The 17381-nt window shown below is 39.9% G+C and overlaps 1 protein-coding gene and 1 non-coding gene across 34 annotated transcripts in view; one reads left to right on the top strand and one right to left on the bottom strand.

Annotated features, from left to right (window-relative positions):
• Positions 1-17381, top strand: part of NRCAM (neuronal cell adhesion molecule) — a 313477-nt gene that overhangs the window by 184449 nt on the left and 111647 nt on the right. The window lies entirely within an intron of this gene.
• LOC112440557 (U7 small nuclear RNA) lies at positions 5658-5719 on the bottom strand. The gene has a single exon (XR_003028590.1). It is a non-coding gene; the product is annotated as a U7 small nuclear RNA (small nuclear RNA).

Here is a 17381-nt window from a genome sequence, read left to right as displayed (position 1 = left end):
GACTGGCAAATTAGATAAAGAGTCAAGACCCATCATTGTGCTGTATTCAGGAGATCCACCTCATGTGCACAGACACACATAGGCTCAAAATAAAGGGATGGAGGAAGATCTACCAAGCAAATGGAAAGCAAAAAAAAAAAAAAAGCAGGAGTTGCAATCTTAGTCTCTGATAAAACAGACTTTAAAACAACAAAGATCAAAAGAGACAAAGAAGGCCATTACATAATGGTAAAGGGATCAATGCAACAAGAAGAGTTAACTATCCTAAATATATATGCACCCAATACAGGAGCACCCAGATTCATAAAGCAAGTTCTTAAAGACCTACAAAGAGACTTAGACTCCCACACAGTAATAATGGGAGACTTTAACACCCCACTGTGAATATTAGACAGATCAACAAGACAGAAAATTAACAAGGATATCCAGGACTTGAACTCAACTCTGGAACAACCAGACCTAATAGACATCTACAGAACTCTCCACCCCAAATCAACAGAATATACATTCTTCTCAGCACCACATCGCACTTATTCTAAAATTGACCACGTAATTGGAAGTAAAACACTCCTCAGCAAATGTAAAAGAAAAGAAATCACACAAACTGCCTCTCAGACCACAGTGCAATCAAATTAGAACTCGGGATTAAGAAACTCACTCAAAACCGCACAACTACATGGAAATTGAACAACCTGCACCTGAATGACTACTGGGTAAATTACGAAATTAAGGCAGAAATAAAGATGTTCTTTGAAACCAACGAGAACAAAGACACGATGTACCAGAATCTCTGGGACACATTTAAAGCAGTGTGTAGAGGGAAATTTATAGCACTAAATGCCCACAAGAGAAAGCAGGAAAGATCTAAAATCGACACCCTAACATCACAATTAAAAGAACTAGAGAAGCAAGAGCAAACAAATTCAAAAGCTAGCAGAAGACAATAAATAACTAAGATCAGAGCAGAACTGAAGGAGATAGAGACACGAAAAACCCTTCAAAAAATCAGTGAATCCAGGAGCTGGCTTTTTGAAAAGATCAACAAAATTGAGAGACCGCCTGCAAGACGAATAAAGAAAAGAGAGAAGAATCAAATAGATGCAAAATAAAATGATAAAGGGGATATCACCATCGATCCCACAGAAATACAAACTACCATCAGAGAATACTATAAACACCTCTACACAAATAAACTACAAAATCTTGAAAAAATGGATAAATTCCTGGACAAATACGCTCTTTGAAGACTAAACCAGGAAGAAGTTGAATCTCTGAATAGACCAATAACAGGTCTGAAATTGAGGCAATAATTAATAGCCTACCAATCAAAAAAGTCCAGGACAAGATGGATTCCCAGCTGAATTCTACCAGAAGTACAAAGAGGAGCTGGTACCATTCCTTCTGAAGCTATTCCGATCAGTAGAAAAAGAGGGAATCCTCCCTAACTCATTTTATGAGGCCAGCATCATCCTGATACCAAAGTCTGGCAGAGACACAACAAAAAAAGAGAATTTTAGGCCAATATCCGTGAGGAATATCGATGCAAAAATCCTCAATAAAATACTGGCAAACTGAATGCAGCAGCACATCAAAAAGCTTATCCACCACGAGCAAGTTGGCTTCATCCCTGGGATGCAAGGCTGGTTCAACATACGCAAATCAATAAACGTAATCCATCACATAAACAGAACCAGTAACCAAAACCCCATGATTATCTCAATAGATACAGAAAAGGCCTTCAACAATATCCAACAGCCTTTCATGCTAAAAAAACTTTCAATAAATGAGGTATTAATGGAATGTACCTCAAAATAATAAGAGCTTTATGACAAACCCACAGCTAATGTCATACTGAATGGGCAAAAACTGGAAGCATTCCCATTGAAAGCTAGCACAAGACAAGGATGCTGTCTGTCGCCACTCCTATTCAAAATAGTATTGGAAGTTCTGGCCAGGACAATCAAGCAAGAGAAAGAAATAAAGTGTATTCAATTAGGAAAAGAGGAAGTCAAATTGTCTTTGTTTGCAGATGACATGATTGTGTATTTAGAAAACCCCATCATCTGAGCCCAAAATCTCGTTAAGCTGATAAGCAACTTCAGCAAAGTCTCAGGATACAAAATCAATGTGCAAAAACCACAAGCATTCCTATACACCAATAACAGACAAACAGAGAGCCAAATCATGAATGAACTCCCATTCACAATTAGTACAAAGAGAATAAAATACCTAGGAATCCAACTTACAAGGGTAGTGAAGGACCTCTTCAAGGAGAACTACAAACCACTCCTCAATGAAATAAAAGAGGACACAAACAAATGGAAGAACATTCCATGCTCATGGATAGGAGGAATCAATATCCTGAAAATGGCCATACTGCCCAAGGTAATTTGTAGATTGAATGCTATCCCTATCAAACTAACACTGACTTTCTTCACAGAATTGGAAAAAACTACTTTAAATTTCATATGGAACAAAAAAGAGCCCACATAGCCAAGACAATCCTAAGCAAAAAGAGCAAAGCTGGAGGCATCATGCTACCTGACTTCAAACTACACTACAAGGCTACAGTAACCAAAACAGTGTGGTACTGGTATCAGAACAGATATAGACCAATGGAACAGAACAGAGACCTCAGAAATAACATCACACATCTACCACCATCTAATCTTTGACAAACCTGAGAAAAACAAGCAATGGGGAAAGGATTCCCTATTTAACAAATGGTGCTGGGCAAACTGGCTAGCCATATGTAGAAGTTGAAACTAGATCCCTTTCTTACATCTTACACAAAAATTAACTGAAGATGGATTAAAGACTTAAATGTTAGGCCCAAAACCATAAAAACCCTAGAAGAAAACCTAGGCAATACCATTTAGGACATAGGCATGGGCAAAGACTTCATAACTAAAACACCAAAAGCAATGGCAACAACAGCCAAAATAGACAAATGGGATCTAATTAAACTAAAGAGCTTCTGCACAGCAAAAGAAACTATCATCAGAGTGAACAGGCAACCTACAGAATGGGAGAAAATTTTTGCAAACTACTCATCTAACAAAGGGCTAATATCCAGAATCTACAAAGATCTTAAACAAATTTACAAGAAAAAAACAACCGCATAAAAAGTGGGCAAAGGTATGAATGGACATTTTTCAAAAGAAGACATTTATGCAGCCAACAGACATATGAAAAAAAGCTCATCATCACTGGTCATCAGAGAAATGCAAATCAAAACCACAATGAGATACCATCTCACACCAGTTAGAAGGGCGATCATTAAAAAGTCAGGAAACAACAGATTCTGGAGAGGATGTAGAGAAATAGGAACACTTTTACACTGTTGGTGGGACTGTAAATTAGTTCAACCATTGTGGAAGACAGTGTGGTGATTCCTCAAGGATCTAGAACTAGAAATACCATTTGACCCAGCCATCCCATTACTGAGTGTATACCCAAAGGATTATAAATCATGCTACTATAAAGACACATGTACACTTTTGTTTATTGCGGCACTATTCACAATAGCAAAGACTTGGAACCAACCCAAATGCCCATCAATAATAGACTGGATAAAGAAAATATGGCACATGTATACCATGGAATGCTATGCAGCCATAAAAAAGGATGAGTTCATGTCCTTTGTAGGGACATGGATGAAGCTGGAAACCATCATTCTTAGCAAAATATCACAAAGACAGAAAACCAAACACCACATGTTCTCACTCATAAGTGGGAGTTGAACAATGAGAACACATGGACACAGGGAGGGGAATATCACACACCAGGGCCTGTTGGCAGGTGGGGGGCTGGGGGAGGGATAGCGTTAGGAGAAATACTTAAATGACGAGTTGATAGGTGCAGCAAACCAACATGGCACATATATACCTATGTAACAAATCTGTATATTGTGCACATGTACCCTAGAACTTAAAGTATAATAATAATAAAGAAAAAAATAGAATTCTGGATTATTTTTAGTATTTTTATTTTTGAAAGATAACATGATATATAAATATATATAATCAAAGTGATATATATATGTTACCTTTTTAAAATCAAAATTCTAAAAATAGGGTGCTATGTATATAAATATATAAAAATATGTATAACATATATAAATGTTTTATAACACCCCCAGTGGGGTCTAGAACAGTACCCTATGATCAAACATATTAGTAACTCTTCAGTGAAACGTACAAACATTTACACTTAGTGGGATAAATAAAGATCGTCAACTGGTCAGGTTTGTCATCAAAACTTGCATTTTTCAGAGCTTTTGGATAAATGATGGTGAGCCTGCACTAACCCCTACTTTAGGAGTGTGTGTGTTCAGCAAAGAGCAGTTACTGCCCCAATAGTTGCTGGTGTTTTTACTTAAATTAATGGCAGATAATGTGGATCTCATCTTTTACAAAAATTGGAATGTGAATAAAGAAATTCTACTCAATATACAACTTTGATTCCTACTAGACTTTATAAAAGACCATGTGATACTTTAAAAACAGTGGTGAAATTCACTCTTCAAGAAGATAATACTCACAGGAGGGCATAAATGCCTTCTTGAGTAATTTTAGATCCAGATATGTTACTCTGTTCTGAGATGATTGATAAGATCAGAATTATAGATTTAGAATAGGAAATGAGGTTTCCATTACATACAGTTAAAATTAGTACCAAGACGTTTTTAGCTTTTTCCCTTTTTGCTCATAAGTCTTACTTGAGGGGATAAAATCAATCACTTCATTTGTTCAGCTAGTGTGGCTGAACACTCTGAAGTGACTTATGTTTATGCTAAATTTTGCTTGCTAGTTTATGCTCCATGTGACCTCAGCCCAACAGTTTTCAGCATGTGTTATGCCAGGAAGAGTGTGAGTTGTCTCCCTAGAAGTTTTAACAGTAATAAAATACCAGAGTTTGTAAATTACTTAATCAAAAAGTAAATGGGGTAAGAACTTCAGGTTACCCTATGGTAATCTCACGGTCAGTTTGTTAGGTTCTTTTTTTTTTTTTTTTTTTTTTTTTGATGTGGAGTCTCACTGTTGTCGCCCAGGCTGGAGTACAATGGCACAATCTTGGCTTACTGCAACCTCTGCCTCCCAGGTTCAAGCAATTCTCCTGCCTCAGCCTCCCAAGTAGTTGGGATTACAGGTATGTGCCACCATGCCTGGCTCATTTTGTATTTTTAGTAGAGAGTTTCACCATGTTGGCTAGGCTGGTCTCAAACTCCTGATCTCAAGTGATCTGCCCGCGTCAGCCTCCCAAAGTGCTGGGATTACAGGTGTGAGCCACCGTGCCTGGTCACTTTGTTAGGTTCTAATATACCTTCCTAAATGGAAGAGAAAGTGTGGGCACAGTGTAGGAGTGTGTTTTGAATGAATATCATCCATCGTGTCCTAGCAGAAGACTATTTTTTCCTTTTAAGAGCCTCTTTTCTAGCATATTTGCCTGTTACTGAAAGTATAGAGATGTAAATCTTTAAGTATATGTTTTATGTTACATTTGGAAACTGTAATTTTTAAAAGTCCACTTCATGCTGGTAGCTGTTTGATCTTTATTGTGGTAAAATATACATAACATAATATACATAATTTATCGTTTTAACCATTTTTAAGTATAGCTCTCACTTTTATTTATTTTTAATTTTTCTTTGTGTGGGGGGTTTTCTAATGAAAACCAGAAAACCTGCTAGACACATTCTGAAAGAGCTGGAACACTTAAGTGTATAGTCCTGTAGCATTAAGTGTATTCACCTTGTGCCGGCATCACCACCATCTATCTACAGAACTTTTCCTCTTCCCCAGCTGAAACTCTAAACCCATTTATAGTAACTCTGAACTCTCCATTCTTTCTTCCAGCCCCTGGCAAGCATGATTCTTTCTGTCTCTCACATTTGACTATTCTGGGTAACTCATATAAATGGAATCATACAATACTTGTCCCTCTCCGACTGGCTTATTTCACTTGGCGTAATGTCCTCAGTATCAGAATTTTCTTCCTTTTTAAGGCTGAATAATTTCCCACTGTATGTGGAAACCATATACTGTGGTATATTCATTCTTTGATGGACACTTGGATTGTTTCTACCTTGCGGTTCTTGTGAATAATGTCGTTGCTATGGACATAAGTGTAGACCACTTCCTGATCTTGAATTAGTATAGTTATTTGTGTGCTCAGAGGTGCTCGTCTTAAAAAAAAAGTCTGTTACTATGTTAACCTAGCTATTTAAAGTCTCAATAGCAGAAATTGAGCATAAATAGCCCTTTTAAGTTTTAGATTTAACTGTGAAACCCTGTCCCTATCTGTGAATTATTAAATGAATGAATTAGTATTAAGCCTCCACAAGAAGGGAACCTTGAAGGGGGGTGCTTGGTCTTTTCTCTCACTGAGGGACCGTGCAAAGGCATCACTAGGTAGTTTTCTTATGGCAAACCCTAAAGCCCAGTTCCAACTCAGAATCCAGGATGTACCAGAAACAATGATTGGCTTTCCTATTGAATTATTTTTGAGTCTCAAACTATTGCTTTTATCATGTTGCCTTTTCCAATTTGATAGTCCTTCAAGTAGCCAAACAAACAACTCCTTACAAAATAGGAATAAGAGTGATTTATGAAATGGGGAAAGTTGTTATTTTCCAAGCTCATGATAGGTTGTGAAGATAATGGAAGCTGTATCTGCTGAAACATTTTGAACTCTAATGAACACAAAGGAAAGAACCAATGTTTCTTTGCACTGTAAAATTAGATAAACCTGTAAGCACAGTATGGTTACTGTCTAAGGAAGCTTTGCTAAGATTTCTAGCCTTCCAAAACCTTTTACATGGCTAGAAAATTTCATTTACTCCTTGCTCCTCCTAAAAGTGATAAAAGCTAGGTCCTGTAGCTACAGGATGAAATATTGTCTGTATCCCATTTTCAGTTTTGAAAGAAATTCTAGCTTGCATTGAACCCAATTTATTTTATGATTTGGGCATATAGGCATTTGATTATTTAACTGACTGATTAGTGGAGTTTATTATTCAAGCATATAACTCATTACAGTTTCATCTAGCTTTGTATTCATTACCTTTTCAGTGTGTTCCTCCAGTTGGATAGAATTGTATCATTTGCGAGTGTGTAACCTGTAGGGAGCACGTCCCTACCTTCTTATGACACCTGGACCCCTTCCCCGTCACCCATCCTTTCCCTCCCAGTGAGACCCTTCCTTCTGCGTGACTTGGATGAAAGGTGACCCAAGACAGACCCCTGGTCTCATAAAGTTTACATCTAGAGGGAAAAGAGACAGTCACCAAACAAACTCACTATATTTGTACAATTACAAAGTGAAATCAGAGCTATGACGAAAAGAGAGATGTTTAAAAAGGAGGTTTTATGCCCTGGAAGATAAAACATAGTCTAAAGCAACTCCTTGCCAAGTCCTATTGAAACATGAGACAAAAGGGAAAAATCAGCAATGCTGATCCTGTCTTTATTTAAACTTTGGTTATTTTGTTCAAATGGCTATTTTGCATTACTGTTGAGTTTCTTTTTTCTTTTTCTTTTTTCAAATACAGCACGAAGACATGATTCGAGTTTTTGGTGCCTCCCTGGCCTTTGCATCTGAGGTAAATGCCTCACTTGCTCCCTGTAGTCCCAGCCCAAAGCCATACTTCCCAGGCTCAAGTCCTGGTTCTGCCACTTATCAGTTGTATGACTGTGAACAACCTGCATATACTGTGCCTCAGTTTCCTCTTCTGTAAAGCGAGGATAATAATAGTACTTGATAAGGTCATTATGAGGATTAAAAGAAGTTAATATTTGTAAAGCAGGAGAGCAGTGCCCGGCACAAAGTGCCATGCATGTAAGAAGAGTAATGAAGATGCCTCTATACTGTTTCAGGTATTGAACCATTCATAGGAGCTGGATTTCACATGACTGAATTCACCAGGCTGCCATCAGCATTTCTTCCCTCAACATTTTTACTGAATTTACACTAACACTGTAGAACAATCCTCTAGAGAATGTGGTGATATATTTTAAAAGCAAAAGACTTGCTCATTGCATGTCCTCTTCCCGCCCCCGCCGCCCCCGCCCCGCTCATTTCTTCACTCTGAAATAGCCAGGAGATGATGGGGGAATTGTAGACACTATCACCCACATCTTTTAGGCACTTTCAGAAGCATGGAATACTTTGTGGGCATGTGTTTCTCTTGCACAGAGGTTATGCCAGCCATCTTTGCACAGTTGAGGTGTCTGTTTATGTGCTGCCGAGGCAGGCATAGCCTTTAGATTCTGACTCTCACTTCCTCATTTACTAAGGAATTTCTGATGTAGCCCTTTCAGAGCACTGCACACAACTAAGCAGACCCAGCCATTGACAGGATCCCCAGTCTTGGAACATCCACTGCTTCTTTTCCTGTTTGCAGGGAAACTCAACAGCTTTCTATTAGCATCTATTTCTAGTGTGATTTTAAGTTCTGTTTGTGATGATTCTACAAAATCGAATACACTTCCTTTTTATTCACATAAAAGCACTTTTTTGAAGAGAATATAGTCTTTTTATCTCTTATGGCAACAATGTTGTGTTTACACTTTAAAAGTGCAGAGTGAACAGGAAACATTGCTCTTCAAAAGTGAAGAAATGCCGTGTAAATGAATTTTACTTATTCGCTATATTAATGAGAAAATGGCTAAATATAAGCTTCAGTGTTTAAAAATCCTGATGTGCACTCATTTATTCCATAAGACTAGAGGTAGCTGTGTGAGACAGCAGGAATTTAATTATCTGTATAGATTTCTAGTTAAACAGATAATATTTTTGCTAAAGTAGATTCTATGTATGAATATAACTGCCCTAGGGAAAATAATGTTATACCATGGAAGAACTGAGCTTTATCTGAAAATGAATAAATGGGTTTTTTGTCCTATTTTACCCTTGAGCTTTTAATTAACAATTTGTAGGAAGAGGGTCACTTGACTGGAATTAGAATTCTCTTTTGATGAGTCTTTTTTATATTCTGTCTGGGATTGTATGTAAACTTATCTTTCCTTTCTAAAGAACCTGAACATGCTAAAATTTAAATGCAGTGTTCCAATTCAAATAAAGCGTAAGGAATAAAACCATTTCCCTTTAAAAAAATGTGTGAAATTTTAAGTGGGCTTTTTTGGGGTTTTTGTTTTTTCCTAAGTTACTTTTCAAAGTGGAATACCTTTATACGGACACGTGTAATCAAACATCATTATTTATATTTACATTCTCTTTGGAAACCATGGGATTCTCAAGGCCCAAAGCCAAGTGCCCAAGAACCCTGACCGAAAGTGTGTGGTTGCCTATTGAGGGAGCAATTGCTATATTATAAAGCCACAGTATGCCTTTTTGCCACAACTGGCAACAGCAAAATCAAAGGATTCTTGGGAGAAAATTCTCTATAGTTCTAATCGCACATCTTGCAAGCAGAGGCACTGGTTGCCCTTTGTTCCAGAGCTGTTTTTTAAAATAACAGTTGTATAATAAGTAGCCTTAAGTGGCAGAGAAAGTGTTTCCTTCTAGAGCATGGAGGGATGCTTACTGCTTATTATAAAAGATTCTGGTTCCCTAAGCTCAGAGTTTTCTCTCATGTAATGCAATCTGCTGTGTGTGTGGGTGTCATGTGGCCCTCTTTATAACACCCTATTGGAATAATTGGAGTCTTAGGAACCAGTTCAAGAAATTACTGATACTCTGGCTACTGCTATTGCTATATGGAATAAAGTCTTTGTCTTTGACCCAGTAGTTTTCTGTCCTCTGCTCTATAAAACTGTAATAGGATAACTTGTTAGCTTGTAAGCGGGGTAAAATCTTAGACTCTTTATACTTACTGACAGGAATGTCCTTTAAAAGACACATAAAGATGATGGCCCTTTCTTTTTCCTTTGTCCTCAATCGTAAGTGGATGTGGTGGGCTTAGGGATAACATAGCCTGAAGTGTGGCGTGTGGATCAGATGGCAGGAGACCCGTTCATCTGTGGCCTGCATCAGATGGCAGGAGACCCAGTTCTAAATATAGAAGCTGGTGTGAGTCACAGGGAATGACTGATGTTTCTCAGAAGGTAAGAGATTGTCTCTTTATGACAATTTTGGGCACCTAGAGACAGAAAAGACACTGGATCTGATTTGAACTCTATCTCTTTGAGCTCAGATTCCCCCCAAAAAACATCATTTAAATTTACCTAGAGAACACACATGCGTGTGCAGTGTAGTAAACCTCATGTGCAGTGACCAATTACCTTTGGAGACAGAGCAGATGAGCATAAGCCTCATCTGGGTAAGAACAGCTCAATTTAGCCATCATACCCAGGCTTTACCAGCCCAGGACCCCAAAGCCTACATTATTCTGATTGGTAGGATAGCAGCATTTCTTCATATCTGCCTTCCTAGTCTGGATACAACTTTAGGAAATGGTCCTACTAGACTAGACAGAAATTTGACTCAAAATGGTTGAGGCCATGCCAACCTGAATAGAAGTGCCAGCACATGGCTTCTGTGTTATCTGTTATCTCACTGCTTTGAGAAGCATAAAGCCTCATCCAAAACAATGATGTGAGGGAAAGCTTACAAAGAACACTGTGGAATGGCCCTTTTCATATGTGAGAAAATATTTGAAAACACATACAATACATTAATACTATGAAAAAAGAAAAAATTTATGAAAAACAATAAAAATCAGTTCATAGGTGGGGGAAGGAATATTTCAAATGATTTACATAGTTTAGAGCTATTCAAACTGCTGAATATTTCTAGCACTTTCATGACCACTGGCTTTCTCATTCACCAATTTTCTTCTTCAGCTTTCATTTAGCTAAACATCAATGGTGCATTTTGTTGTAAATGGTATGGCAAATAAGAAGGGCATGATTAAAAGAGAATGCTCTCATCAAGGTATGAATGTGCCAGTTAATTCTTAAAGACACTGTGCACAGTTTTTTGTGAATTCCGGAAGCATCTGTGAAACTTTGTATTAACAAGCCATTACATGTTAATAATACCTATCTCAGAGAACTCCTGTAAAGATAAAGTAAGCTAATGTTTGCAAATTTCTTGGCACAGACAGCCTGGCACACAGTAAGTGCTTAATATATATTGACTATTATAATAGGGAGGGAGCAGTTAAAAACATGAGTGTTTTGCACTTTAGGAGTTTCCAGAAGGAAGCCAAATTTTCCTGTGTAATTTGGAAAGCATAAAATAGAGGTCAGGTGTGAAACTGGTTCACAGGAGATGATGGAGAAAGACATGGAGGACTCTACCCACTGTTAAACTGGGTCAGATCAGGATAGACCCCAAAAAAGCTGTGCTGTGAAATCATCTATGTCTCACAGAGGGACATTGGGATCCATCTGCAAGGTGAACCACCATCACCATGAAGTCAAGGGTGAGGACACCAGTGTAGCCCTCCCCCAGGGGCAAGGATATTCCATTAGCCTGTATCCCAAAGCTCCAGGGTTTATGCAGGATCCAGGAGAACTGCAAAGCACCAGGTCCCTACAAACGATAAAGGCAGGGACAGCTGGGAATGTGCCCTGCGTATTGTCACACAGCCTTACTTTCTAAATGTGATTCTGTCTCCCAAAGCCCTGTATGAGCCACGGCTCCCGCACACTCAGCTCTGAACATCTTTCAGAAGGTGGGGCTCCATGAGTTGTTGGAGGTTCCACAGGTGCCACCATTGCCCCTGGGAGCACTTGATGGGGCTTCACATCCAGATGTCTCGGCTCCTCTTACACAAATGTGAGGACAGCATTCATTTTTTGTCCGGTTGGAGACCCCCTATTATTTATCTGCTGTTGGAGGGAAGAGGAGGTGTTGAGATTATTGTGTTTTCCTTATACCTTAAAAAGAGAATAACTTTTTTTTTCCCTCAAAACACGTGGAATTGGAAACCTAGAAACTCAACGAGGTCAATTAATGAGACTGGATACAGGCTCTGATTTCTGGTTAGGAGAAGACAACCCAGGGAAAGAGAGTTATTAGGTGTTTGTTACAGGAACAGAGAAATTGTCTTTGTTTTTAGTCTTAACTACCAAGAAGCCCACAAGAAGCAATGGGTTGCCATTAGGAGACTAATAAAGATAGGTATTGTATAAACGATTGATGCCAGTTAAGATAAATATTGTATCAACTGGTATGAAGCATGAAGATGTTTCTGAAATTCCAGTTTGTTGGACCATTTTTAGAGTGCTCATTTTAAGGAAAGGTAGAAGAATAATCTGTGTTGTTGGTGAGACCCAAGACCTTAAGGTCCTTGTGATTTCCCCATAGTCCCAGTTGTGCAGTATCTTTTTTGATTAAGCCAAGAAAACGTGTAACTCAGCTTATAAAGAATATAAGCATAATTAAAAATAAAATAATGCAGCATTAAATATGTCTTCCTAGATAAATGAAAAGAGGGCTTTACACAGGAAGTAGAAAAGAAGATGCAGACCAGGCGCAGAGGCTAATGCCTATAGTCCCAGTGCTTTGGGAAACCAAAGCGGGCAGATCGTTTGAGGTCAGGAGTTCAAGACCAAAGTGGCCAACATGGTGAAACCCTATCTCTACTAAAAATACAAAAATTAGCTGGGTGTGGTGGCACGCACCTGTAATACCAGCTACTTGCGCAGCTCAGGCAGGAGAATCGCTTGAACTCGGGAGACAGAGGTTGCAGTGAGCCAAGATTGCACCACTGCATTCCAGCCAGAGTGAGACTCCATCTCAAAAAAAAAAGAAAGATGCTAAAGCCATATTATATTTTCATATACATAGTATTAAACATAGTAGTAATATTATGGTATGTTTTAAAAAACAGCAGGCAATGCAATATGGAAAGACTGAATGCAGGAAGACTGGAGTGTATAATAGAGTAAATGAAGTTCAAGAACTCTTCAGATTGCTGGACTGGTATGAGGTCTGGCCCAGGTCACTTTCAGCTGTCTAACATGTGTTCCTTGCTGGTGGCACCCACCCAACATGAAAATTAGCTTTCTGATTAAGTCATCCCATAAGCCTGTGAGCCAGGCTCTGTGGAGTGGGTCAGATGAATGACTTCTAGCTTCCTAAGTGGTTTCTATGTGACAGTTGCACTCATGGTAGGGGTAAGGGTTTCAGAGAAGCACCCCACCATGATTTGAGGCAATTATACAGCCTGGCTCATGGCTGAGCCACACTAGCACCTGCCAGATGGCACTGGCAGGAAGCAGGCAGGCCCTGTTTCAGCACTGCCTGATGCGGAAGCTCGGAGTTAGGGCAATACACTGTAATTGGCTCTTACGGCCTTTTGCACCTGTTAGTGAAGAGGCCAGACTATTTGTGTCATTCATGTACAGAGGATTTCTTTCTTTCTAACCTTTGGAGTTAGTGTTATTCTCATCCCACACTTGGAGAGAAAGAACATCAGTTCTCATTTCTGCACAAAAAGAAAAAACACTAGGCAAGGAAAGAAATGAAATTCTTTTCTGTGAAGGTGCTTCATGAACGCGGTGAAATAAAGCAGACAGATAAGATAATATGATTTGGTTATTCCTCCTGGAATCTAGAGACTGAGATGAAATTGGGGGTTTTCTGCCACAGGGCATCCACGTGGTTCCTGTGGGGGCCGTAGGGATGAGACACTCACTCTAACCAAGCACCTTGGAAGATGAGGGTTGTGTCAGTGGTCTCCATGGGTTTATGATGTTCACCTTCCTTCCTATGCATTCCCCCAAGTCAAGCTTGAAGAGACATTGAAGATGTCTGGGAAATGCTTCTCCACGTGGTAGCTTCTGCACTTCTGCCTAGAGTGAAGGAATTTGCACCAAGGGAGTCTGTAGTTATGCTTCTAATGAGGCAAAGGAGAATAAAAAGATAAGCCAAAAGGCTTCGTGGTGAAAGTATGTGACCCAGTGGAGGAAGAAAAGGGGAAAATCTAGCCAACAAAGCAGAACACTTTTTACACTGAGAGTCAAAATGAGCCAGGAATGCAGCTCAGCACCTTGTTTTCCAAAGGAGATGGAGGAGGACCAAATGCAGAGACCTGAGAAGAAATGACCCCAGAAAAGAGTGAAACTGCACATCTACAGGTCATGCCTTATGTAAAGTGTGTCCTATAGATCTTCAAGGAGTACATGTGGAAGTAAAAGGATGCTCAAGACTTATAAGGATTTGTCTGCTGTTCCCATGCTGTAGAAAGATTATGGACTTTGAATCCACAGGACTGGGTTCAAATTCTAGTTTGAATTCTTGCTGTGTGGTCTTGGATGAGTTATCTGGCCTCTCTAAATCTGTGTCCTCCTTGTATAAAGGAGACAAGTGAGAGAACCAAAAAAAGGGTAGGCACAAAAGTTCTCAGGGAATGTCTCTTTCCTGTTTCCTATTTCAGCCTTGGAAAAAATACACACATCAAACACACACGCACACACACCACATCACTGTAGTTGAGGAGTCTTTCTGTCGGGGAGGTGGTGGGTGCATCAAGGGACCAATCATGGGTGATGCACCCTGGGAGCATGAATCCAGGGTATGAGATTTTGCAAACCCAATCTAAGACTGCCAACCACTTGTGTTAGCCTAGGGTCCCCCAAAAGCTGAGCCAGAGACTACTTATGCACAAGCCTTAGTCTCTGGCTCAGCATTTGGGGACTTGTGCATAAGTAGCTTGTTTGGAAATGTGATCCTCAGGAGCAGAAATGCAGAAAGGGGGAGTGGAAGAAAGTGAGGGGAGGAGCCAACACAAGCCTGTGTCATTGCATTGGCTGTTTGATCCCAGTGGACTGGTGAAAGGGTTTATGAAGTGTTTCAGAACTGTCTGCCAGGGGATGAAATGGAGTGCTTTTATCCACTGACTCCAGATCTTCACTGGTCTAGACTGGCCCTCACAAGGCTAAGTCCCCTGCACTGCTGGGTTGTGCTTGAGTGCAGAGTGGATTTCTAGAACTATTAACCAAAGATTAGAGATGGCTAGGGCAGGAAGCAAGAGATCCCTATGAGGGTCAAGGTGAGGCCACTGTCCTAGAGCACCTGTGCCAAGCTGCTCAAAGCCTCCAGGAAAACAGGTGTCTACAGCTGTGGCTGAAATAAGAGGAACAACCAAGAGGATTTTGAAGTGGTGCACACGAGGGGTCCAATACAACAACTCTAACGGGGATGTCCTGTCTTTTTGCCTGGAAAGAAGATGCTAAAATAAAGAATTCCCTGGAGTGTCTTTGGCCTTTCAAGTCTATGATTCATGGAGATAAAACCAAAATTTGCTAAAAATCTGTTGATTAATAAAATATAAATAGACACAGCAATAACATTTGCTAATTTTATTCTCCAAATGATACCTGTCAGCTGTAGACAATGTGTGGAGCAAAAGAGAGCTATACTATCTACTTACTGGACAACAGACCTAACTTAGGCGGTGGTGATATATGCTGAAAACAAAGAGAGCAGTGCTTGGGCTTCAGGAAAATCTAGTGGAAAGTTGAGTTTATTGATCCTTAGGAGCACAACCTTTACCTGGGTCTTAAGTGGGTTTTATAATGATTAGGAAATCTTATTAAAGAAGAAACTTCGGAAGGGGTTCTGGGTGCTTTTAGAACAAAGGAGAGGACATAGGGAATATTTCCAAGTCAGCTTGGACCCAGACAAAATTATAAAGTGGATTAAGTTTGTTTTCAGCCCCTTTCTGTCCACCATTTCTCCTCATGTCCCCACATTCACTTCCCCTCCATCAGTGTCCCCCTTTAGGAACCTACTATCTAGTATCATACTGGCCTGCTTAGATGCCTCTATGCAATCAACCAGTTGATTTTTATTGATACTTCCAATGTACCTAGAACCTTGCCAGGAATTGAATATGAGAACACCCCACATAAACCTTCCCCAAATGGCCTATCCTCCAGTCTCAAGTCCTGCCCATGATGGTAGATAATTTAAAAGGCTAATTTATATACATTGTGCCCAACACCTGTTTATGTACCACTCCAGAGCCTCGGCCTCCCCATCTCTTGTTCCAGCTCTGTGTGGGCCCCAGCCAATTTCACACCAGTACCCCTCTCATCTCCCACCCAACACTCCCATGTTGACATCACTGCAGACTCCACTAATGCCCACGCTCTGGAATGCACAATCCAGAGGAGCAAGGGGGGTGAATCTTAGACCAAGCACATCCCGGGAGTAAGTTCTTCTCCCTTTCCCCACTCCATCACAGGGCTGGTTCTGAGCTCCCATTTATCCACCTTCTTGGGAGTGTGGTCTGTGGATTGAGCAATCAGTCACATTCGGCAGCTCAGTACTCCTCCATATTGGCTCTCCATCCTTTCCAGCATCTCTCCCCTTGTACCTCATTCCTCCCTAAGAGTATAGTCCCTGATAAAATAACAACCCATTCATTTTTTTCAATAAATACTCTTTAGGTGTTTACTGTGGTCCAGGCACTGACTCTGGCACTGTGAGTACAGAGATGAACTTTTATATTCAATGACTTATCTGATATTAGATGTTTTCTCAGAAGCCATATTGTTTAATGCCCTTTCTTGGACGTCAGGAAATCCTGGCCACGTGGTGGAGGGCTCCGCTTGCCTGAATGGGTTAAGGATTAGAAATGGTTTGAGAAACGGAATAGGAAGCAAAACTAGACAAAATCTCTCAGGACCAGGTTCTGAAAGCAAAGATATCAGGCACTCTTTCTCATGGAAATTGTCTGAGCCTCCAGACAATTAAGAGGTTTATTTTTCACAAAGCTTTTTTAAAAATTCAAATTTTATTTTAAGTTCTGCGGTACATGTGAAGGATGTGCAGGTTTGTTACATAGGTAAGTGTGTGCCATGGTGGTTTGCTGCACTTATCAACCCAATACCTTGGTATTAAGCCCTGCATGCATTAGCTATTCATCCTGATGCTCTCTCTCCCTCCACCCGCCGACAGGCCCCAGTATGTGTTGTTCCCCTCCCTGTGTCCATGTGTTCTCATTGTTCAGCTCCCACTTCTACGTGAGAACATGTGGTGTTTGGTTTTCTGTTCCTGCATTAGTTTACTGAGGATAATGGCTTCCAGCTCCATCCGTGTCCCTGCAAAGGACATTATCTCATTCCTTTTTATGGCTTCATAGTATTCCATTGTGTATATGTACCACATTTTCTTTATCCTATCTATCACTGATGGACATTTGGGTTGATTCCATCTCCTTGCTATTGTGAATAGTGCTGCAACGAACATACACATGCATGTATCTTTATAATAGAATGATTTCTATTTCTTTGGGTATATACCCAATAATGGGATTGCTGGGTCAAATGGTATTTCTGGTTCTAGGTCTTTGAGGAACCACCACACTGTCTTGCACAATGGTTGAACTAATTTACATTCCCATCAATAGTGTCAGAGCGTTCCTGTTTCTCCACAGCCTCACCAGCACCTGTTGTTACTTG

The sequence above is a fragment of the Pan paniscus genome, chromosome 6, assembly GCF_029289425.2.
Source record: "Pan paniscus chromosome 6, NHGRI_mPanPan1-v2.0_pri, whole genome shotgun sequence".
Classification (NCBI taxonomy): domain Eukaryota; kingdom Metazoa; phylum Chordata; class Mammalia; order Primates; family Hominidae; genus Pan; species Pan paniscus.
The sequence above is the reverse complement of the archived record's forward strand: the minus strand, read 5'-3'. Positions and strand labels throughout refer to the sequence as shown.